At 41.8% G+C, this 24550-nt stretch overlaps 1 long non-coding RNA gene across 1 annotated transcript; it reads left to right on the top strand.

Annotated features, from left to right (window-relative positions):
- Positions 1-3709: 3709 nt before the first annotated feature.
- On the top strand, positions 3710-8621 carry LOC116798420. Its single transcript, XR_004360891.1, has 4 exons — positions 3710-3801; positions 5607-5683; positions 7314-7407; positions 8394-8621. It is a non-coding gene; the product is annotated as an uncharacterized LOC116798420 (long non-coding RNA).
- Positions 8622-24550: the final 15929 nt, after the last annotated feature.

Raw genomic sequence — 24550 nt, 5'->3', positions numbered from 1 at the left:
GTTTAAAGGGAAATGTGCCTGTCATTCCAGAGAGTTTAATGCTGGCTCTATATCTCTTATTAATTGGTCTCAGCTTCAGAAAAGCTTGCTTTAGGCTTGGTTTTTTCTACAGAAGCTGACAGCACAACACCATGTGCTGAAAATAGCACATTGCTCAGCCTTTCTTCTGGGTGCCCTGTGACCCTGGCTGGAACTCTTTAGCTGGAGGAGCTTTCATCATCAACATTTTAAGTCCTGCAGTCACCATCATTTATTTTTTTTTCCCAGAAAAATAAGTGTTTTTCTTCTCTGAGAGGACAAAAAAGTGTTGGATAAAGGAGCTTAACATTGTGCTGTGAACTTATCAGGTACCTGCCCTTGGAAAAGTTCTTTAAGAGTGATGCCAAAGTTAAATCCAAGCCCCAGACTGGTTCCTTTTACTTTTACCTGTCCAGGGTCAGAGACCTCTGTATCCTTAGACATCATCCTGAGGTTCATATTTAAGATTCATTATAGCAGAGGCTCTGGAGGGTGGAAAGGCAAAGAACTAAGAAGCAAACACCCAAAAACCTGATTCTGCAGCAAACGTTTTCTTGTAAACAAATACTTTGTGTCTTTATATTATTCTTCAAGAAGTAAAGGGGAAAACACAACCATTAATTCATTATTAGGACTGCAATAGCTATGAGGCTTATCCAAATCTGGAAGGAAACCAGCACAATCTCTGGCCAGAGGAGATTATAAATGTTTGAGATCAGAAAGGAGAGCTGCAAGTGGATGATTCCTGGGTCAGAGATGTAAATGCAACTTGCTACCAAGGGGGGAAAAAAAAACAAACTCATGAAGAGCTGGAAATGGAACAAGTTAAAAAAAAAAAAAAAAAGAGAGAGAAATTAAGACAAAGAAAAAAAAGAGCAGATTTTAACTGTTATTAAGGCCCCTGGAAAGCAAAGATCACTCCCTTGGTTAAATGAGCTATTTAAGGGAGTCATGATTATGACAACATGCATCTGATGGGTTCTTCTCCCCTCCTCCCCACCATATAACACCCAGGAAAGATTTTGTACATCAGTAGAGATAATTAGAGCTTTTTTCTTGCTCAGCTTGTCTCCTCTCCCTAAAATATTGAGTGCCTTAAACCAGTGTGACCACAAGCCTGGAGACATTTCACTAAATAGAGCAGATCCTGGAGCTGAGGAAGCTGCACTAACAGGAGCCTAATGACCTGACAAATCATCCCTTCCTCCCCCCCATGGTCAAAACTCCCATTAGGATCTGGGAGTGGGTGGTCAGTAGGTGGCAAGAAGGATGGTGGGGTTGGAGAAACACTAATGGCAGCACACAGCAGGAGCAGGCTGGATCTAAATGCCGGAGCTGGGTGTGGGGGCTGAACTTCAGCATGGCATGATGTGCTGGAAAACTGCTAAAGGCTGCTTGTTTTGAAGTCATTTACTGCATTAGAGTGTCTAAATTGCAGTGGTAGGATATGAGTTGTTACTGTCCCTCCCTTAGGCTCACTACAAACAGGTCTAAACATTCCTTAGCATCATAGAATCATAAAGTGGTTTGGGTTGGAAGGGACCTTAAAGATCAGCCAGTTCCAACCCCCTGCCATGGGCAGGGACACCTTCCACTAGCCCAGAGGTTACTCTGACCTGGCCTTGGACATTTCCAGGGATGGGGCAGCCACAGCTTCTCTGGGCAACCTGTGCCAGGGCCTCACCACCCTCACAGTAAATAATTTCTTCCTGAATCATTCAGTTTGAAGCCATCCCCCTTTTTCCTGTCCCTCTATCCCTTGTCCCCAGTCCCTCTCCAGCTCTCTTGCAGCCCCTTTAGGCACTGGAAGAGGCTCTCAGGTCTCCCTGGAGCCTTCTCTTCTCCAGATGAACCCCCCCAGCTCTCCCAGCCTGGCTCCAGAGCAGAGGTGCTCCATCCCTCTCATGAACTTAGTGGCCTCCTCTGGACCTGTTCCAGCAGCTCCACATCTTTCTTATGTTGGGGACCCTCGAGCTGGTCACAGTACTCCAGGTGGGGTAGAGCAGAGTAGAGGGGGAGAATCACCTCTCTCAACATGCTGGTCATACTAATAATTAATAATAATAAAACTGTTTGTATTTTAAAGCACTGTGAACATCAGTCCCAAACACTTTCCTTCACTGATGCTCTGCAAGGAACCTCAGCCACTCCTGGTAATTCTTTAGTGGCTCCTTTCCAGCATTTCTTGTGGATTTGGTCTCAGTTTCAATTCAGTCAAGGGTTGACCATGATGCTTCTCTTCTTGTATGTCTCTGACAGCTCCCAAGCAACCTGTTCTAGAGGGCTGGTTGTTCAAAGCCATCCCTGGACCCAGGGATTCAGAATCCCATGAGCATCCTCTTACAGTGCTAGTAGATCAGTAATTTATTAACAGGCCATTATCAAGGTTTTTTCCCCACTGGTATGTTTGATCTTAGAATCATAGAACTGTTAAGGTTGGAAAAAACCTCTAAGATCATCAAGTCCAACCAGTGTTGAGGGAGCTGTTCAGTTTTTAGAACAGATTCAGGCCCAGCTGAGACAAATCTGTGCATTCTTTTACACCAGAACTGGATATAAGTGGGGTGGTGAACATCAGTGGAGAGTCTACTTGTATCATTTTCATCCTGATGGTTGTTCCTAATTTTTAGTGCCCATGGTTAGTTAAAATCATAGAATGGTTTGTGTTGGGAGGGACTTTAAGGATCATCTACCTCCAACCCCCCTGCCATGGGCAGGGATGTCACCTACTAGATCAGGTTGTTCAGAGCCCTATTCAGCCTGACCTTAAACACTTCCAGGGGTGGGGATAGAAACGATTAATTTGAAAATTACCCAGGATTTCATTTGGGGAAGAAAATCCTGGAAAGAAGAAGAAGAAAAGAAAGAAGAAAAGAAGAAAACGCCTGGCTAATCCTGGAAAGTTCCTGCAGCCCACAGCAAAAACCTGCTCTTGGTGTATGGTAGCAGAGAGAATGCCCCTCAGCATTACTGGGTATTTTAGGCAAGGGAGGTAGAAATGAGCTAAGCCTGGGAGAAAGCCAGCTAATCTGGGTCACCAGATGGGATGCAGTAAAGCAAAAGGCACAGGAGCAGGAATTATCTGAACGAGAGTAAAACAAAAGGGCACAGCCATTACCAGCAGCTCTAATGTTTTTTAACTAGTGGGGATGGCAGCAGAAAAATCTGCAGTTGACTTATGTGTGATTATAAAGCAACAGATGTTTAGGAGAACAACATTGTACAAAACAGAAACAGTGGAGGCTGTTTATTGTCAAGGCAATAGTAACAAGCACCTCTGCTATGGAGACAGGCTGGGAGGACTGGGATTGTTCAACCTGGAGAAGTGAAGGCTCTGGGACACCTCATTGTGGCCTTCCACAAAACACAGGGACTGACAAAAAGGAGCAGGTGGTGACAGGACAAAGGGGAATGATTTTAAACTGAAAGAGAAGCCATTTAGATTAGATGTTGGGAATAAATTCTTCACTCAGGGGATGTTGAGGCACAGGAACACATCCAGAGAAGCTGTGGATGTCCCATCCCTGGAAGTGCTCAAGGTCAGGTTGGATGGCACTCTGAGCAACTGGTCTAGTGGAAGGTTTCCCTACCCATGGCAGGAGGTTGGAATGAGATGATCCTAAAGGTCCCTTCCAATCCAGGACAGTCTATGATTCTATGACTCTATGATCTCAGCATCCTCCAACAGACAGGACAATTGATGCATCAGTCCTGTCTGAACACTTGTGCTTTGCTTTGACAGGGCAATGAGAAGGATCTCAACACTGAAGTTTCAAACCAGAGGTACACAAACGTGTTTAGGAAATGTTAGAATTGGAGTTTTTTGGAAACACACTGGCCTAACTGGTTATCTTAGACATATGTGTGCTGTTGAAGGCATTTGGGTTTGATCATCTGCTTCTATAAAATTATATTGGGTTTGTGTAGCCAGGTTTTGGTAGTGGGGGAGCTACTGTGAGAAGCTACCAGAAGCTTCCCCCTTTTCTGACAGAGCCCATGCCAGAAAGATCCAGTATGGACCCACCACTGAGCCAGGCTGAGCCAATCAGGGATAGCAGTGATGCCTCTGGAATAATGTATTTAATAAGGGGAAAAAAGTTATTGCACAGATGTAATTGCAGCCAGAGAAGAGAGATCTGTGGGAGGAGCAGCCCTGCAGACCCCAGGGTGGTGCAGGAGGAGGGGCAGGAGATGCTCCAGGTGCTGGAGCTGAGGTTCCCCTGCAGCCCGAGGTGCAGCCCATGGGGAGGGAGCCGTGCCCCTGCAGCACATGGGGGTCCAGGTGGAGCTGAGATCCACCTGCAGCACAGGGAGGAGCCCACAGGGAGCAGGGGGATGCCCAAAGGAGGCTGTGATCCTGTGGCAGGCCTGTGTTGGAGCAGGGTCCTGGCAGGGAGAGGAGCCCACACACAGGAGTAGGTTTGCTGGTAGGATTTGTGACCTCATGTGGGACCCACGTTGGAGCAGCCTGTTCCTGAGGGACTGCCCCCCATGGAAAGGGACCCACACTGGAGCAGTTTGTGAAGATCTGCAGCCTGTGGGAAGGACTCACATTGGGGAAGTTTGTGCAGAACCATCTCCCGTGGGATGGATCCCACTCTGGAGCAGGGGAAGGACTCTGACTCCTCTCTCTGAGTAGAAACAACCTGTGATGAACTGACCATGACTCCCATTCCCATCCCCCTTTGTCACTGGGAGGGAAGAGGAAGAGCCCAGGCAGGAAGGAGGAGTGGGGGGAATGTATTTCTAATATTTGTTTGACTTCTCATTATCCTGCTCTGCTTTTGAGTGGTAATAAATTAAAAAAAATTTTCCTAAGTCAAGACTATGTTGCCTGTGATGGGAATTGGTGGGGGATCTCTCCCTGCCCTTATACCATGAGCCTTTTGTTATATTTTCCCTCCTCTGTCCAGTTGCAGAGGGGACTCACAGAGTGGCTTTGGTGTGTCTCTGGCCCAGCCAGGGTCAACCCACCCCAAAAATAAAAAGTGCCAGGAGAAACCAAAAGAACATAAATGTTCAGATCAAGACTTCATTAAGCACATGAGTCTGTTTCCAATACATAAGGAAAAGGACACAGGAATTATACAAGATACCTTCCACTGTCAGTAGCTGACACAGCTGGAAAAAGTGGACAAACTTCCATCTATCTTTATCCCAGTTGGGATAATAAGTACTATTACTTTCCCCTGAAGACCTTACATCATATATCATCCTTGTTACAAAGCTGTAATTATTGTGTAAATCAAAGAGCTGAAATATGTCTTTTAACTTTTCTCATTCATTCCATTCATGTGAGAGGATGATATTTATCCCTGGTGATTTTTGGATGGAAAATATCTCTTTTTCCCCCAACTCTATTTTTCAAAATATTCAAAAATAGTTTTCAAAAATGTGCCAACAGATCAAAATGTTCCAAAGACTACTGAAAAAAAAACCCCAAACAAACCAAAACCAGCACAGTTATTGAGCTTCATTGCTTGATTTCCCCCACCCCTGCTCAGTGTTAATGTTCAGGGGGTGTCTGTGTTATTTTAATAACAAATCTGAGGTGGGTTTCTGTCTTATTTTGAGAGTCAATTCTCCAGGACTGAGAGAATTCATTTCTTCTTTTGGACCAGCGACAAAGAGCTACTTGGTGGCCACTTCACATGATGGACTCAAGGTCTGTTCACATCTGACCTGTGTCAGGCTGGAGGTACAACAACTGTCAGCACAGGGGCAGCTCAGATGGAAGAACATCAAAGCTCTGGCAAAGATAAATACAGTGCCTGGGGCTGAGGAGGAGATAAGCCCCCACTCCTGCCAGTAAGGGCTGACACACACATTAATTCTGCTTTTCCATTCTACTACTCAAAATCAAAAAGTATTTAGGATTATTTTGGAAAAAAAATATAAATTATCCTCAAATATGAGCAACCTGGGCTAGTGGAAGGTGTCCCTGCCCATGGCAGGAGGTTGGAACTGGATGGTCTTTGAGGTCCCTTCCAACCCAACTCATTGTAGGATTCTGTGATTATGAGATGGTTGGATAGATCAAGGTTTCTTTGGCTTCAGTTGAGTGACAACACAGATGTGGAAGACAATGTGGAAGATAAGTGTGGATTTTGGACTTTGCCCTCAAGGTCAATGGGAACTTAAGGCCTGGGGATGTACAGGGAACACCTTGAAGGGGACTTCAGTCTGGAAGGAAAACAGGTGGAGCGAGTCCAGAGGAGGCCACTGGGATCATCAGAAGGGTGGAGCAGCTCTGCTGTGAGGAAAGGGTGAGGAAATGGCTCAGACTGAAAGAGAGTAGGTTTAAATTGGATATTAGGAAGAAAACCTTTACTTTCAGGGTGGGGAGGCCCTGGCACAGGTTGCCCAGAGAAGCTGTGTCTGCCCCATCCCTGGAAGTGTCCAAGGCCAGGTTGGATGGGGCTTGGAGCAACCTGGGATAGTGGAAGGTGTCCCTGCCCATGGCAGGGGGTGGAATTGGATGATGTTTAAGGTCCTTTCTAACCCAAACCATTGTGGGATTCTATGACATACAGTAAAAAGTTACATCTCTATGAAAATATCAACTTTCTGAAAGCATGAGGCAGATGTGAAAAGAAAGAAAAACAGCAGCAAAATTGCTTTTACTTAACAAAAAAAAAAGAAAAGGAACCATTAAAATAATAATGGTTGAATAGAAACATTTCATAGGAAGTTCTACGAAATTAAAAGAAAATAAAAATCGAGACTTCAAAGCCTTCTTTTAATGAACTGCGTGAGTTTATGGATTCAGCTCATCAGCTTGAGCTCTTCTTCCAAGCCCCCCTTAATCACCAGAAGCCTGACCCAAAACATGAGTGATCTTACAGAGATTTGCTTGCAAGCAAAATCAGTGCTTGTCACAGCATGAGATTCTGGTAATTAGGGCCTTAATTCCATTCCTTCTGCCGCCAGTGGCCATCTTGATTAAAGCAGAAATGACTTTTTAAAGCAAGAGAAAGAGTCCTAAACCAAGATATTTTCCTACTTCAGCAGCAGGCAGGTAAATGAAAGATATTCAAAGCAAGGTTTAAAGGAGATAGTCAGCTCACACAGCACTCAGAGCAGAAATTATCCATTAGAGCCATAACAAACCAAGGCATATTCCCTGATGAATAACTAACTCCTTTGATGGACTCTGCTCCCCAAAGACTCCAGTATCCTTGTGTTTTGAGTGTCTCCTGTATAAGCTTATTAAATTGTTCCTTTAATTAACTTGATAAAAAGAACTCACAGTTGGACTTATTGGTCAGAGTTGTATTTTGCTTTTTAATGTGCAGAGAGTTACAAGAAAAAAACTGCTCACTAGGAAATAAAGCTCCCTGATGTTTAAGGAAGATCAAAGAGTCTCCAAATATTAGCCAAGGTTATCAGGTAAAAGGTTTAGGTGAAATGTCCCAAAGAAAATCAACATTCTCATACACATACAAACAGAAAAAATCCCACTAAAAACCAAAAGCTTCCCTTCCCTTCCCTTCCCTTCCCTTCCCTTCCCTTCCCTTCCCTTCCCTTCCCTTCCCTTCCCTTCCCTTCCCTTCCCTTCCCTTCCCTTCCCTTCCCTTCCCAAACCTTCCCTTCCCTTCCCTTCCCTTCCCTTCCCTTCCCTTCCCTTCCCTTCCCTTCCCTTCCCTTCCCTTCCCTTCCCTTCCCTTCCCTTCCCTTCCCTTCCCTTCCCTTCCCTTCCCTTCCCTTCCCTTCCCTTCCCTTCCCTTCCCTTCCCTTCCCTTCCCTTCCCTTCCCTTCCCTTCCCAAACCTTCCCTTCCCTTCCCTTCCCTTCCCTTCCCAAACCTTCCCTTCCCTTCCCTTCCCTTCCCTTCCCTTCCCTTCCCTTCCCTTCCCTTCCCTTCCCTTCCCTTCCCTTCCCTTCCCTTCCCTTCCCTTCCCTTCCCTTCCCTTCCCTTCCCTTCCCTTCCCTTCCCTTCCCTTCCCTTCCCTTCCCTTCCCTTCCCTTCCCTCATTTTCTTTTCTTGAAATTTCCTTTCCTTGAAATTTCCTTGAAATTTCCTTTCCTTCCCAAACCTTCCCTTCCCTACAGAAACTTTGTTTCTCTGACTCAATATTTCCTTGTCCAAAGGCCTTTCCATAAAGGGAAGGTAAGTATCACTTGGATTGGTACAAACCTGAGCAGAGCTGGGCTGATTTAAATAGATTAATGACACCAAGTGTTCCAAATAGAAAATAAATTTTTAGGGGGAAAAAATAACCTCCCAGGCATCTAATTTATCAGCAAGTCACCAAAGAAATGTTTAGACATAGAATAATGGGGTTTTTTTTTCCTTTTTTCCAAGTTCTATTTGTGTTATAGTTGATTAACACAACTAAGTTAAACATGGAACATTAGTTCTCAAACTCTGTTTAGGTGGAACCTTGTGACTCCTGCTGTCTAAGAGTTGAAGAAAAGAGATTGTGCTCAAACCCATTGCTTTTCCCCTCATGTCTGTAATTCCACATGAAAGACACCACCTCCATTTCCAGGCTTTGCTTCATTAAAGCTGGAAACAATTTTCCTGTTGGACAAGGTCAGATTTTAATGTTACATCACACACAAAGCACTTAATGGACACGTGAGTCAAGGATACTCACAAAATATGCCCTTTTCAAAGTGAGACCTGTTGCCTATCAAGTCAGTGGGGAAAAAAAAAATAACCTGAGTGCTACAAAAAAAAAAGAATTGCTACACATTAATCCAAAAATTAAACTGAAATCACACCAAATAAAGAGCAAAAGAAAAACCAGAAGTTTTCCCCAGCAGCTGTCACATTTGTCTGGTTTTATGATCATGACAGACAGAGCAGTAGAGTCAATTAGTTCTCTTCACAAACATATCTGCTAATTAGTGAGTGAATAGGCAGTAAACACAGCAGAGTTTATCTTCAAGAAAAGGAAAATATGTACAAACATTTCAATATGGTTGGATAAAACCACACAGAGACATATATTTTATATAACTTCCAGGCCAGAGAACTATTTACACAAAGTATTTGCTTTAATAGGGACATTAAATCTACTCATGTGCTTTTTGTCATCTGCTAAGGAGAAAGTGCATCAGCCTAATTTACTTTGGAAATGGGAAATAAACTTTAAAAATTGCTGTATAAACACCATTTGCACAGTATAAATGTATAAAACTAGCCTTTTGTATGTTATTAGCATCATACAGGATAGTTTTAGGGCAGTACCTGGAAGCTTTGATCTCTTTGTGGTCCCCTTGTTGAAGCTGTTCCATCTTTCATCAAGTTCCCTGAAATACATGATAGGAAAACTAGAAATGGAGCTGAGGGATAAGAAGCCACAGCCAGCTAAACAAATTTTGTTTTGAAATAGGATAGTTCTGGGATGGTTCAGGATTTGTCTGGGAGAGCATTGGAATGTGCAGGGGAAGGAGCTGAGGGTGAGCTCTGGACCACAGAGCTCCATGAGTTGGTTCTGTAGCCTTGGGGACAGAGAGAAGAGGGAATGGAATATCAGAGGCACTGGAATGGCACCTCAGGGCTGTCCCCCCATCTGCCTCCTGTACTCCTGCAAAGATTCTCTGACTATAATTGTGCAATTATTACATTATAATGAATAGAATAATTCTTTGACTGTAATTGTGCAATACACTCACTATTGCACAGGTCTGTCTTAAGGAAGAAAAATCACCTCATGGTTTAATTACATTTTTTTTTTCTGATGGAAAGCAAATGGTTTCGGTGCCTTTTTTTTGTCTTTCACACAGTTTTACTTTTGTTGATTATAATGACAGCTAGAAAAACAAGAGTAAAAGGGGTAAGCTCCTCAAACCCCCTGATTTTAGCAAGCCTGTCTTTGCTTTCCCATCCTGCATTCTCAGGTTGGGAAAGCACCCCAAAGCCATGCTCATCTCAGGGTGCTGGCTTTGGCTGAGACAGGTTTAATTTTCTCCACAGGAGCTGCTGTGGGGCTGTGTTTTGGGTTGGTGCTGAGAACAGGGATCACACAGAGACACACAGAGGTGTTTTTGTCGTTGCTGAGTTGTGCTTGCACAGCTTCAGAGCCTTTTCTGCAGCTCCTACTGACCCACCAGCGAGGGGGCTGGGGGTGCACAGGGGGTTGGGAGGGGACATCGCTGGGACAGCTGATCCCAATTGACCTTTGGGATGTCCCACACCACAGAAATACTCAGCATGGAGACCTGGGGAAGGAGGAGGAAGGAGGGAGGGACATTCAGGGTGATGATATTTGTCTTCAAATCCCCGTTACACCTGGTGGATCCCTGTTTTCCTGGGGATGGCTGAACACCTGCCTGCCCGTGGGAAGCAGTGAAGGAATTCCACGTTTTGCTTTGCTTGCTTGTGGGACTTTTGCTTTTCCGGTTGTTAAACTCAACCCAGATGTTTTCTCACTTTTACCCTCCCAATTCTCTCCCCCATCCCACCGGGAGGGAGGGAGGGAGCACCTGCCTGGTTCTTAGTTGCCAGCTGGGGTTAAACCACAGCGTTCTACAAACACTACATCCCCAAAGTCATTGCTGTGCACCTGCATCTCTACTTGCTACCAAACCCCCAAATTGCTCAAAACCCAGTTTAAAAAATCCCTCCCCCCCCTCTCTCAGAGACCACCGTAATTCAGAGGGACTGGATCAAATCTGCTGCCTGTCCGGCCGCTCCAAATCCCCCACTAAAGCATCCTAAAAACGAATTTCCCTTGTCTTGGACGGGCTGCCCGGACCTGCGAAGAGCTCGGGTTCCCTCTGCGGGCAGGAGGAGAGACGGAGAGCGGAGCCTTCAGCAGGTCCGCAGCTCCATCTAGTGTCACCCAGCCAGGGAGCGAGCGGAGAGCCAGGAATCCAGGGAAATACCGCCGGGAAACTCTCTGGGATCTGTAGGGTGTCTTAGCAAGGGTAGGAAAGGTTGGCTGTTTGGGGAAGGGTTGTCTCGTTAATGCATTGCAGCTACAGGTCTTTTTTTCCTCCCAAACTTTGGAAGGGATAATCGATGTCTCCAAAGACTGGAGGCACTCACAGAAATCAGGACATGGGTTAGGTTGGGAGGGACATTAAAGATCGTGTAGTTCAAACCCCCTACCGTGGGCAGGATCAGTTTGCACTAGACCAGGTTTTTCCAAGCCCTGTCCAACCTGGCTTTGAACACACTTCCAGGGATGGGGCAGCCACAGCTTCTCTGGGCAACCTGTGCCAGTGTTTTACCACCCTCATTTTAAAAATCTTCCTCCTTATGCACAATATAAATTGACACTCTCTCCACTTAAAGCCATTCCCCCCTTGTCCTGTCCCTCCACCCCTTGTCCCCAGTCCCTCTCCAGCTCTCCTGGAGCCCCTTTAGGCCCTGGAAGGGGCTCTCAGCTCTCCCTGGAGCCTTCTCTTCTCCAGGTGAACCCCCCCAGCTCTCCCAGCCTGGCTCCAGAGCAGAGGGGCTCCAGCCCTTGGAGCATCTCCGTGGCCTCCTCTGGACCTGCTCCAGTGGGTCCATGTCCTAACAATTGATGTCTCCAAAGACTGGAGATATCAAGTTTCCCACAGGAGCTCTGTCCTGTTAGGGCTGAGCTTCCTGATCCGAGGGCAGAGCTTCAGTCCTTTGGTGGAAGAACAACATGATAATTCAATGGGAGCAGGGCTGGGTACTCGAGTTCCCTCCCCAGAGCTGAGTATCTTTGGATATGTTCCAAAGAACTGCATTTCAAACAGAAACCATAAAAATGTAAAGGACCAAACTCCAAATTCCTGTTCACAGACTAATCTTTATTTGCTGACATGCACGACAGTGCTCTGTGATCTTTTTCTATGCCAGCAGTGCCTCTTGGCCAAAAAAAATCACCTTTTTCTCAATGTTCTGACCTTTTACATCCTAAACAATGCAGGTAGATCCGTGACTAATAGAATAAGTGAAAGATTTTTATTTTTTTTATATGAAAATATGTGCGAAAACTGTCAGGTGATTTCTGTGGTTTCTAAATTTTGATCTTTCCCTCAATGAGGAGTGCTGAGGAGCACTTTCCTTCAGTAAGGTCTTTCTCTCAATAAGGAGCACTGTGTGATACTTTATTTTATATTAAAATAGACAAAAAACTAATCTATTCAGCCTCTGTTGCATTGTCAAAAGTGCTGGGACTGGGATTTCAGGATTTTTTGGGGGGGAAACATGTAAGAGCACACACATATCACACAGGGATCACTCATTTCTTTCTCCATGAAACCATTGAAGAGATCAGGGAGGATTTCATGCTAACATGCTCTGTTCCACTAATTTCAGCATTGCATTTTGCTCATGGATTTTGTCCTTCTGAAGCAGCAGCTGGAGACCAGGCAGAATGTCCTTGAGGATCTGAACTGGGGCCAAATATCCATCCTTAGGCACTTGATTTAAGTGGTTGCCTGATGAGAAAAAAAAAATACATATATTTTCTCAGATTCAATGTGGAAATAATTCCTCTTTGTTTTCATTTGGAGAGTTTCAGTGAAACATTTAAACATTTAAAAATCATAAAAATCACACAAAAAAAAAGTTACGGTATTTTGGGGAGGAAAAAAAAAAAGCTTGGAAAATTTATTAACTATTTTTAAAGCACACATTAGAGTTGTTTTAAGTGGAGTGAGAATAAAAGGACACTTAATTAATAGGTTAATTATAGAGTGCCTTTGGTGGCATTCTGCTGGATTCTGCCTTCAGATCTAGCTTTGGATATTCCAGGAGAATGACACTTTTACTTAGATGGACAGTTCAGACCAATATTCAGACCACAGAGTGGTCTGAAGCCCAGAAAACAATAAAATGTGATGACAAGAAACGATGGCTCTGCTCCAAAAACCCCCCATTGTCTAGAAATATTTTATTTCTGACCTAGTTTTGTCTACTCCTTTTTCCTTTGTCGTGGAATTGTCATTAATATTTAGGCACCAGCAGACCTTTAAAGGGTTGGCCTCGTACAAACATTTACCAAGTTTATAAATGTACATTACATAGATATTTTTTGGTGTACCCACATTTCTGGAGTGGGTTCCATAATAAGGGTGATTGGTAGCAGATTTAAAATTAGTCCTTGTGATTTCTGCATGTTAATCAACCATTTAACTATTTTCCTGCACCTTTCTGAGCTCAAAACACCTTTCCAAGAGCTTGACTTGTCTCTGTTTGCACATATATGTAATATTTATGTTCTATCATAATATTTGGCTCCTGCTTTCTTATTTTGGCCTTGCAGAGAAATGAGGAGATAAACTAAGGTGATAAATACATCAAAGAGGGGGCTTGTATGTTATTTTTTCTTTTACAATGTTGATATTTATCATTTTACCTTCAGCATTTTGTGATTTTTTATGAACTCTACTTAAAAACAGATAATTAATAAAACCTAAGCAAACTACAACTTGTTCTGACCTGTCTGGGTTGGCTTTTTTTTTTTGGTTCACTGGTATTCTTGAAGGGAAAAAAACCAACCAGGTCAGCCTGAACACTTTTTTCATTTATAAGAACAAACAGCAAGATGAAAAATCAGTTATTCCTGCTCCTCCAATATAAAAATCTCAGTTCAGTGGTGCTCTGACTCTCACACTCTTTTTCTTTTCCTTCCCAACCAACAACACTGGCTGAGTTCTGGTATGAAATTCAGGTGTCAGCTCCCTGTCAGAGGTAGGAGCTCTGTCTCCCACTAAGTATATTCACACTGAACCAACACAAAAGAGGACAATCTTCCTCTTACTGCTTCCTTTTTCATAAAATGTCTCTTTAATTCTGGATGTTCTACCTTGGTAGCTTTTCCACTGTAATAACCCCTCCCCTGTCAGGAGGAGAAACAGAAATAACAGCAAACCCTGCATTAGGAGGAAACATTTTAGTCCTTGATACCAATCTCTCTGCCATCTATTAATTAACAGAGGCCACAGGAGCTGTTTTTGTTGTTCTCAGAAGAGAATTATGTTTGCAACTGATGGTTGTATCCATGGTTGTATAGGAAGCTTCAAAATAACCTACTGATCACCTGAGCATTTCAACCTAAATTAAGGTGGGGAGGCTTCCAAGAAAAGATTTGAGGATATAATTATGTACCCTTTCAGGGTTCATATCCCTGCCCCAAAAAAACAATTCCAGGAATAAACTGACAACGTGGAAAACCCTGCGTGGTTTTGTTAGTTCATCTTCACCCACCTTCTGCTTCTCTAATTTGATTTGCTGCTTAATATTTCCACCACGAGTCTCAGATTTAGCAGCAAGTGTAAACAGGAGTGCTGTTGTTTTATTGTTTCCTTAATAATATCTCAGAGGAAAGTTCAGGGCGTGCTAATGGCAAATATTATTGCAAAACATTATTGCTCGAAGAGCTTTTATTTAAATAGCAGAATTAACGTTCCACGTATAAAAAGAGAAAGTACATTGGTTTGCTGGTTGGTTGGTTGTGTTTTTTTGTTTTTTTTTAACTTATTTGTTTCTTTTTAAAGCTTAAGAGCATGAAAAGCTCAGCACAGAGGCATTAACAGCTGATTCTTTTCCCTGCCTGTGGCTGTGGCAGAAAGCTCAGGAAAAGTTGCTCAATAAGAGCACAACAAACACTTCTTCCAGGAATACCTGGCTGAGTTCCAGCAATCTGCAGCTCAGCAACTCCTGAAAAATGTTCTGGGCCAAATTTGTCAACGGTTTCGTTATTTGTTGCACGAGTCAATCACTCTAAGCATGTTTTAGTCCCAACTGATCACGTTTGGGTGCCTGTTGATCCATGTGGCCCCATAAATTGATATTGACTGCTGCTAAAAGCAGGTATTTGTTAAGGAGTGTGTGTGATTTCAGCTGGTTTCATCTCTTTGCATCATGATCATCCTCAGTTTCTGGTATTTCAGCTGCCCTGTGTGTAAATCTTGACTCTCCTCACCTTACAGAATTTTTTTCCACCACCATTGTTCTAAGGATTTTGTGATGGATTTGTTTTCTGATTTCATTTTTCACAATTATTTTCCCTGGGAGAGAAAGAAAATGTAGTGAAATAATCACTTTTACCATCTCTTCAGATGGATATTGGATATTACGGACACACACACAAAAAACCCCTCAAATATTAAAATAATCACCCTAAATTTTGCATCAGGAAACTAAAACCAGAAGCCAAGTCAGTGTGATCAGGGCATGTAAAAGGTACCACGTGCCTGAAGCTTCAATCAAAGTTATTTTGTCAGTATGCAAGATTTATTCATTAATTTTTCAAAAAATTAACCTGGGAGAATTAAAACCTCTTTTTAAAAAATTAAGTAAAGGAAAAGGGGTTGGGTGAATAAGTATAAATGATGAACTGCTCAGCACAGAAAACTACCTATTAAAAATATAAATGGAATTTTCCCTGTCCAGAGGGAAATTTATGAGTATTTCTATTTTCTGGCCTGACTACCATAACTCCAGAGATGTTTTACTGGTTTTAAAACACTGTTGGAGAAACAAGAGGAAGGAAAACAAGCTGTCTTTAAAAAAAAAGTGTATTTTTTAAAAATAAGAGAGTTCACAAAATAGGATCTTTGAACAGGTAAAACCTCTCAAACTTCTCCCTTTCTGTGTTTCATGGAACATTTAGACAGTTGCTTATTCCTGTTCTCCTGGGTGTAAATCAGTTGTAATGTCAGGTTAGTTTTTATGTGGATTCTATTCATGAGTTCCTGGGTACACATAAATCCTAAAGCTGGCTTAATTTTCATGCAGCTATTTTTCTTGGGGCTTTAAAACAAGAATTTACTCATATTATTCAATGGAATATTATATTTTACCATAAGAAATAGTCTAATTTTCTGACTACAGGTCTGTCTCATAGAAGGAAAATCACCTTATGGTTTAATTACATTAATTTTTTTAAGAGAAAGAAAGTGGTTTCAGCGTCTTTTTTGTTCACAGAATTTTAATTTTGTTATTTATAATGGTCCCTAAAAACTAAGAGTAACAAAGGGCAAGCTCTACAAAAACATAATAAGAAAACAGTATTTTCTCCACATACTTATAGTATAATCAATGTTGTTGGCTTTTGATCATTTAGAATTACTACATCAGAAAATGGTCCATTTTTCAGACAGGATTCAAGTAGCGTCACTTGAGTTGCAGAATTAGCTCATATGGAATTATCTTTCCACTGCTATTGTTTTCTTAAAATACAGATTTTCAAGTAGCACCCAAAATTGCATTCACTTACCCTGGTCTTTTCATGTTGTTGAGTTACTACCGAAAAGTCTAATGACAAAAAAATGTAGCAGATACAGCAACAAAATATAAAATCTATTGTTCTGAAATGTTCAGTTTGCTCAAGACAGAATTTCTCTTAAGCAGTAGCTGCATCCTTAATTTTGATTTTAGGTGGTGTTTTGACTTAGTGGAACACGTCCCTGGAAGTGCCTAAGGCCAGGTTGGAGCAACCTGGGATGGTGGAAGGTGTCCCTGCCCATGGCATGGAGGTGGAACTGGATGATCTTTAAGGTCCCTTCCAACCCAAACTATTCTGGGATTCAACATTTCCACAATTTACCAAAAGTTTAAACAATACCCTCACTTTGGCTCAAATCCAGATTTCCTTTCGATTTTGTTGGCAATGCCACGACAGCGACTGTTGCAAACCAGTTAAACCTTTGCAAGCTTACAGATTTTGTGGTATAAAAGCTCTTCTTCATTTCACTCTTCTATGCCTGTGGGTCGTTCTTGGATATTTCCTCCTGCACTTCTGCATCAGAGGATAAAGTGATAAATAACTGGTGCCACCACGCTTGTGTCAACATGAAATGAAAGCCTTACCCTAAAAAAATAATTTAAGATTCTGTACTATCCTTGTCATGGATTTTCCATGAAGAGAAGTTCTACCACTAATAAATCGACCTGTTCATGGGTTATTAGTTTGGATTGTAATTTCAGATATGTCATTTGAAATATGATTTTCATCAAGTCTAAAATGAGTTAATTGAAAACCCTTTGGCGTTTATATCTCTATTTTTTTTTTTTAATGTATGTTCTTAATCCTTCTGGAAGGGAAATCTTTTATCTAGAAAAGGAAAGAGAAAGAAAGGGAAGGAGGGAAGTGGGAATATCTTTGTCAAGGTGTGTTACCTTTGTTCAGGTATTTTACATAAGGGGAGGGTCTCCCTATGTGGCCCATTGTCAGTAGAAAAGGAGGGAGGCTGAGCATCCTTAAAGGAAACTAATACAAGGTTTCCATCCAAGTGAATGGATGTACATGGAGATATTCCAGAGTTCATAGAATCATAGATTGACAGAATGATTGGGATTTGAAGGGACCTTAAAGACCCCTTTCCAACCCCCCTCCATGGGCAGGGACACCTTCCATCAGACCAGGCTGCTCCAAGCCCTGCTCAACAAGGCCTTGGGAGTTTTCCTTCCATAGGCCAAATATGTGTGTTGAATATTCACTGGTCTTGATATGTTTTATTTAGACACCAAGAGTTCTCTGTTTAATCCTAGAGATTGATGTCCCTCCTGTTTTCCTGAGGCAATTACATTTTAGGCCAAATACCAGTGCTCTGATGACTCCAACTTGAGCTGGAAGACCTACAAGAAAGTTTCACCCCTGTGACACCTGATTGTGTCTCATTTGAGGGTTATGACTCAGAAATCTTCAGCTACAGCATTTTGCACTCCCAGAAGTTGAGTCAACTCATTTCCTCCCCCCCCTCCATGGTTTGCAGTGCTTGGTCTTGAGCACATAAAAGTTTCCCTCACAGGAAAGATTTTGGTTCCTGTTATGATTTCATTGTTCTTTCATTCTCCTTTTACAAAATACCAGCACTCAGAATAATGATCCTCCAGTGGGCAGATCACACAGAGGATTTATGCATGGGATTCATTTTATAGGTAGGTTGCATCCAGGATCAATTGGCCTAATGGTAAAATAAAAGTATAAGCAAAAAAAAAAAAAGAGATATCTAAGCATGTCTTCTTTTCTTCTTTCATTATAAATAAAACTATACATGAGAAGCTCAACTGTACATACATGCAACATAAAAACTTTAGAAGAAGGACTATATACTTTTTAGGATCAGGGATGAATTAATTAACTACTGAAAAATGGTTGTTGAACACAGAGTTGTGTCTTTGTATTTATTTCTATTTAGATATTTTGCATTACTTTTCTAATAACTGGTAATTTAAAAATCAGCATGTTTACATACTGTGATCTTGCTCCATGTGCAATTTTTAGCTAGTCAAAAGGCAACCAATTCTTAGCCAATTGTCCTCCTATATGGCTCTTTTTATGCTGTTCTATGACTAAGAAATTCAGACTCATCCATAAGACGTCTGTGTCACACCCACGTATCACCTTCATGCTGTTCCTCACAGAAGTGATGCTTCTCCTAGACATTAAAAACTTCTGTGAGTGTCTTTACACCCTTAAAATCCAACTCTCAGAAAGCCCTTCCCATCAGTTTGGGTTTTGAGCACAGTGTGTTATTTCCACAAAGCTGAGAGAAGACCACGTTGAACAACAGGAGGAACTGGGAGACAGGAAGAACTTTGCTGCTGTTTAGAAAAATGAGGGGTGGAAAGACAGTCTCTTGTTCACTGTTCAGAGAAAAGTTTGTCTCTCTGTAACTGAGCTGACCACATTCCCTTATATTTAATGAGAAAAGTAACACAGGAAGGCACAGCAGCAGAAGTTCTACTCTAATTTTTGGCAGCAGAGCACTCTGGCTTGCCAATTCCAGAAAAGTTCTGTAGATCCCACAGGTCTCCTGGCACAGCTTTTGTCACAAGTGTGTTCTTCTTATCATCTACCCTTTCAGAGCTTGTCTCAAATAGTGGTTGTAGTAACATCCATATGTCTTTAAAATCACTCCAGAAACTACTTGCTCTTATTAGTGGGTGTTTTACCACACCTAGCAAGCTGAAGAAGCAGCTTTATGACCCTTTAGATGTTCTGAGCTATTTGAGAAGGGAGTCTCAGTGTGCTTGTGAAGTCATGGACATAAATTCTTGTTGGGAGTCCACCTGCCAGTAATGTAAGATTTGATTCCCTGCAAGATGCAGAAATACAACAAGCAAGAAACAAAAATCTTATGAGAATCTCCCCTCAGCAAAAGACTATTTTTTTAAAAAATGTGACTTTAAAGGGGTTGCTTCAAACACAGGAGGTGAAATCTTCCACCAGATGATAAAACCACAGTTTGTGATGGTGTGGGAAACAGGTTTAGGTAAAGGAGTGAAGCCAGGCTTTGTAATTCAAATCATCTTTGAGAAACACATGGTGAGGGATTCCTCTTACCAAAGATGAATGTTAAAAGTCAACCTAAATCAGATATTTGTTCTGGTTGGGATTTATCTTGTTTCATTTCAGGGCTGGACTCATTTGTCCACACAAAGGAATCCAGTTAAATTTAACCAGGCAGTCTCAACCTGCCAGGCCTTCAGCACCCGTGTTTCACAGCTGCCAGGCTCCTGGGAATCTTAAATCAGAGAATCACAGGATGGATAAGGTTGGAAGGGACCAGTGGAGGTCATCTGGTCCAACTTCCCTGCTCCAGCAGAATTCCATAGAGCACCTTCAGGACTGTGTCCAGTTGGTTTATGAGTATCTCCAGTGAGGGACACTCCACACACTCCCTGGGTAACCTGTTCCAGGGCTCAGTCACTCTCAGAGTAAAATTCATGTTCAAGTGGAACTTCTTGTCCATCAGATTCTGCCTGTTGCCTCTTTTCCTGTTGCTTGGCACTGCTGAGCAGAGCCTGGTCCATCCTGACATCCTTTATAAAGGTCTATCCTTTATATAAGTGTCCCTTCAGAAACTTTTATACACTAAGATATACAAAGACATCTCAGCTGGTGCTGGTCTCCCTTTATTGGGCAAGTTAATTAAGCCTTGAAGTGTATAAAGTTGTAGGGGTTCTCAGCCATTCAATAGATTGAGTGAAGGTTCCATTTTAGGTGATTGTTGATCCCAGTGGAAGCTTAAACATTCAATTTGCATCTAGACATGTTGATACCTAAATTTCTCCCTGTCTTTAACAAACTCCATCTCACAACTGCTTTAGAAGCCACTTAAAAGAGATAGCATGGCTTAGGACTCAGGACCTCCTGCCACAATACAATACAAATGAGTTTCTAGTAGGAACTTTGCAAGTTATTCCCACAACTATAAGGGTAACCTGGCTAATTACTTTAAACTGGCAATTAACCCCAGCAGGAGCTCACTTTTCCAGCTTACCCATCCAGAGAGATGCCTGCATGAGGTATTCATAGCCTGATGTGTGTGGAATTTTACTCCTAAAGCAAACATCTCCATCCCAGCAATCATCCCACCCTCCTTTTAGAGTGGAGTGGAGAGGAGTGAGCCCTGAGGAACTGGTTATCTTGTCCTCTGTAGGCACCTAAACTATGTGAGGGAAATTGCATTCAGTGGTGTCTGTGGCTGTGAAAATAACCTGGGATAATCAGTTCACATTTACATTCTTAATGTCTGGAATTAGGTGAGACAAGTGCTACTATAGGGGTGGGAGATGAGCCCCCTCTGCAGTCAGTGGAGAAACTGGGATAACCAAAGGGAAAAGTCTGGAAAAAAAGATGCTCTTTTGATGGGGAGGCCCTGGCACAAGTTGCACAGAGAAGCTGTGGCTGCCCCACCCCTGGAAGTGTCCAAGGCCAGGTTGGACAGGGTTTGGAGCAACCTGGGATAGTGGAAGGTGTCCCTGCCCATGGCAGGGGTGTGGAATGAGATGATGTTTAAGGTCCCTTCCAACCCAAACCGTTCTAAGATTCTGTCATTCTGTCTTTTAAACACTGAGACCAGTGTACACAAACATTAAATTTCTATGTTGTTAAAAATAGGCCCCTCGTGTTTACCTCTATTTTGTTTTCTAGGTTCAACCTGTACCTAGGAGAAACATGGATCTTTTCTTGGCCTTTATAAAGGGACCAAGCTTAATCTTAAACTCTATTTTACTGAATAAAAATCAGGGTTGTTTTACTCATCTTGAAAAAAACCCCCACAAAACAAACCAGAAATGACTCTGAGTTGAAACGGCCAGAGGAAAACAAATGAATAATACAAAGCATAAAACTATTTCTGAGGACAGGAACAGCTGGTCTGTCAACTCTTTAGAGACTATTAATAGGAATGAAGATTGCATTGTGTGTCACTGGGAAAAGAAACTCCCCTTAGGTTGGCAAAAATAACTTTCTTATTCACAAATAAGATACCATAGAAATAGAGAAGGATTCACTGACAGATTTGGGGGTTTTTTTTAAGTAGAAATACTGAAAATAATAAAGGAGTTTATTTTTAAGGGAGTCGAAATAATATGATTGTGGTAGACTGGTACAAATCAGATCTATTTTTCAAATTCACAAGGTGTTTTAGATACTTGGATGGAATTAAGTGTACAGGATATGTAGGACAGAATCCACACAAGCCAAAGGTCCATGATTTCTGCCTATATTTCTGTGGTGTGCCAGGCCAAGTAACTGTAGCAGAATATGAGGACACATGGAATCAGAGCCCCAGGAGTCAATTTTATCCAAGCAAAATAGTAAGGAGGTAACACAGCTACAATTTAAAAAGAACACAAATTGGACAAATTATGCTCATGCAGCTCTAATTACTTGTCTGATATTTAGTCCCTTATCTGTTTAGTATCCCAAATCCAGCCCATTCCTTCTGTTGTTTTCTCTTCCTGCTTTCCCCCCTCTCTCTCAAACATCCCACAGACATCACCCTCAGGAATAAAGCTTCCATGCTTTTTTTATACCCTCCTTTTATAACTAGTGCAGAGTTTTGCTTTTAGTTACAGTCACAACATGTTTCTCAGCAATGTCACGTTCCACCCAGCTGCTGAATTATGAACTTTCAGTAATTGCAGCCTCCTTCCCAGACTCCCAGGGCTTTTTGGTTTGCACCTTTAGTCAGATTTATCAGGAAATTGTTTAGAAATGTCAATAAAACCACCTTTATTCCCTGGCTGATGGCTCCCACTGCAATGTGAGGCTGGTACACTCCACTTTTCTTACCTAAGGAATTCCTTGTACAGGCACTCAGATGAAATGCAGTTGCATTTCAGAAAGACTTTTGTTATGAAAAAGCCTCATTCAGGTAACATATGGCATTGAAAACCCATTCTCCAGCTTCTATAAAGATTCTAAGCAGCCCGGTAAATGTCAAGTAATTTTCATTTAATGACATCAATTGATTCAGAATATCCATGATGGGGATTAGGAGGGATCTCAGGTCTATTGTCTCATTGATTAGGTTTTAAACCATCCCAATGGCTTGTCCATGTTAACAAGAGGACATTTTTATGCACATCAGATATTCTGAGCCCAGGCTGATGTCACAGAGTAGTAGGAAAACAAAGTTGTTTGATCAGTTATCCTATGATTCTTGGAGAAAAAGAAAGTAATTCTTACTTATAGGCAGCTTACCAGGCAAGGAACTATTTTGTGATAAAAAGCAGCAAAATGCATCAGAGCATACAAAAATATTATGAGAAAGAAGTATGATTTGTTTCTTGCATTTTTTCATTTTGGGGATTTTTTTTTTGTGTGCATACAGAACAATAACAAAGAATAGGATTCATAAAGCAAATTAATATGATGGACAGAAATTAGGTTTTAGACTAAATAAGGTTTTAGCTTATAAAAAATAATGTTTAAAATAATGAAGGGCTATAAGCAGACTCAGACTATTAATACAGGTGAGTTTTATAACATTAGCTATGGTGAGATGTTACAAAAAAACCAACAAGAACAGATTTTGTTGTCTTTATTAGCATGGAAAAATACTCTTACAAGAGGAATTTCCAGCCAATTAATTTAAAACTCAAAGAGAAGGATGTGGCCTGATTTTTGATCAGCTGGAGATCAGATAGGAAAAACAGATGGAGGAGAGAAAATATATGAGAAAGCAAACATGGAGAGACCACGTCTGCTCAGTGAACTAATACCTTCTCCTGGGCGCCGCTGGTGAATATTCAGATCAAGAAACTGCACAAAAAAACTACCAAAAAAAGTGCCTCACGCTTAGTTTTGCTCCAAGCTGGTTGTGATGACCTAAAAAGCTTCCATCTAAGTGACCTTTGAGGCATTAAATAATAGAATTCAGCTGAAATATCGCGGACGGGAATGTCACGCTGATGTTCAACCCGCTGCATTTTTGTGTTTTCAGGGCGACTCCTGAGAGCAATTTTTATTTGAAACACAGCAACCAAATTCCTGAGGAACATCACCTGACTTTGAAATCTGACCTGTTTAGAGGGGAGATGGTTGGGGCCAGATCTTCGTCTTCCAATCTGAATTATTCTGGTGCTCTACGACCTTGTACACTCCAGTTGGCTGAATAAAGCTCAGCAGGAATTATAAACTGCTCCTGCCCCGAGGGGATTTGATAAGCCTCTACTTTTCATTTTCCTTTTCATTAGAATTAGGAACTGCCTGATACCACGTGGTGCCTGCCTTGTAGTGGGATCCTAAAAATTATTCCAGTGCCAAGAGAACCAAACTATGGACTGGTGAGAACTGGCCACAACTTTAACTTATTAATTACAGATGAGCAAAACCATCAAAATCAGACTTTAATTTATTATTTTTTTTTTTAAAGGTTTTAAACTCTTCATTTTAAAACAAAGCTGATTTTTGAAGGTGCGTTTGAGGCTTATCTGGGCAGGTAAGTGATCAGATGCCATTGTGCACTAATGAAAGAGAGACATATAAAAAAGAGAAGGTTAAATGAGAAGTAGGTTATACATTTTATCCCACAAATCATCCCTTTGCCTTCTTCATTCTGTGCAGGTTGCAAAACTGCGTCTCTAACATGAGCCCCAGGATAATGTTTTATTTTAGACTCAAATTCCCTTGATTTGCAAGACCAAGTTAGGGAACATCTTGATCCAAAACACTCCCATTTTAGCATTTTAGTCCAGCTCTCCACAAATATACAAGTTAATATATACAATATGCAAGTTTTATATTCACTTATAGACAAAGCTGCACAAATATGTATTTCCTCTAATGGTATTGGATGTCTATTTTGAGCTGATTTAGGCAAACCCTAGATCTCCTCTGACTATACAGAACTTGTGTGCTTAACACCAGTGGGAAATAATGAGTGATAAACAGGATATGAAACAACACTTCAGTCTTATCAAGAGAAAATGCTTTTGTCATGCCCACAATTTCAGTTCTCCCAGGCCCTGGAAATTGCTTGGTGCAGTATTTAATGTGGTAAAAGCCAGAGCTGGTGCCTGGGTCCTATGAGCCCTGACACTTAAAAAATTACTGTGTTTTTTTTGGCCTCTTTTCCCTCCAAATAATCTAAGCCATGGGCAAGAAAAGCTTTGGCTGTCTTAGCACCAAGAAATAAAGGTGTATTCAAGGTTATCTTCATAACACAGGGGCCAAAAACACCTTATGGAAATCGTGGAGGAAATTATTGGACATTTCTGGCGGAGAGGAGTGGGATGTCAGTGCAGGAACTGCATCTCTGAGAGTCTCCAGGGAATCCCACGTCTCTAAGAGTCTCCAGGGAATCCCACGCTGTCAGACCCAGTCGGAACCCAGATCCTTGGAAAACCTGCAGCCACC

The sequence above is a fragment of the Chiroxiphia lanceolata genome, chromosome 1 (genome assembly GCF_009829145.1).
Source record: "Chiroxiphia lanceolata isolate bChiLan1 chromosome 1, bChiLan1.pri, whole genome shotgun sequence".
Taxonomy (NCBI): domain Eukaryota; kingdom Metazoa; phylum Chordata; class Aves; order Passeriformes; family Pipridae; genus Chiroxiphia; species Chiroxiphia lanceolata.
Note: the sequence above shows the minus strand (reverse complement) of the source record. Positions and strands in the feature narration are given on the sequence as shown.